We start from the raw sequence: 928 nt of genomic DNA on the forward strand, positions 1-928 counted from the left end.
AACATTCAGAGTTGAAATTTTACTATGTCTGTTTTAAATCTCTTCCTTTGCATCAGGAAAACACCTGTGAGATTTAATAGTGGCATCTCTCGAGCATTGTACGGATGTAGGTCATGTTATCTTATAAGTCCTTATTGAAATCAAGTTTGAAAACTTTTTTTATTAATTTAATTATTTTTGTGTATTACTGTTTTGGTTACATGTTGATAGGTATGGACTCTTGTTTGTCATGGCTCCCCGGGTATTAAAGAAATCTGCCTTTTAATGTGTCACTTTGCTTCAGTTTACAGACAAAACTAGTTGGCCGTTACCTCACCATATCTCGCAATTTCTTGATGTACACTATAGAGCTGTGTTCATCCTGAGTGTAGTTTATGACAGTAATTGTAGTAGCAGTGTAAGATGTGAGTAATGCGATGTAACTACATGAAGCTTCCACTCTCAGTAGTTTCCAACAGAACTATCTACTATCAAAAATTGGATGATTGAAAGTAGAGCTGTGCTTATCCTGTGTGTAGTTCATGACTGTAATTGTAGTAGCAGTGTAAGATGTGAGTAATGCTACATAACTACATGTAGCTTCCACTCTCAGTATGTTTTCAAACAGAACTATCTACTACAAAAACTGGATGATTGAAAGTAAATATAAGTACTGTATGTATAGATAAATGTATCAACATCCTCGTAGACCTTCAAGAGAAACAAAATGCCAAGAACTATCCAGTTCTTATGAACAAGGACAGTCATGTGCAGTAGAAGACTATTTTAGCTTATTATAAGGCTCTATAATCAAAAAGAGTATGTTAACTGTGGAAGTATTAAACACAATATTTGTTACACAAACTAAGCAATTATTAATTCACACACAATAACAAAAGTACACATTTAGTAAAAAAATTATATGGAAAATTAAACTCACAAAATATAA

The sequence above is a fragment of the Homalodisca vitripennis genome, chromosome 4 (genome assembly GCF_021130785.1).
Source record: "Homalodisca vitripennis isolate AUS2020 chromosome 4, UT_GWSS_2.1, whole genome shotgun sequence".
Classification (NCBI taxonomy): Eukaryota; Metazoa; Arthropoda; class Insecta; order Hemiptera; family Cicadellidae; genus Homalodisca; species Homalodisca vitripennis.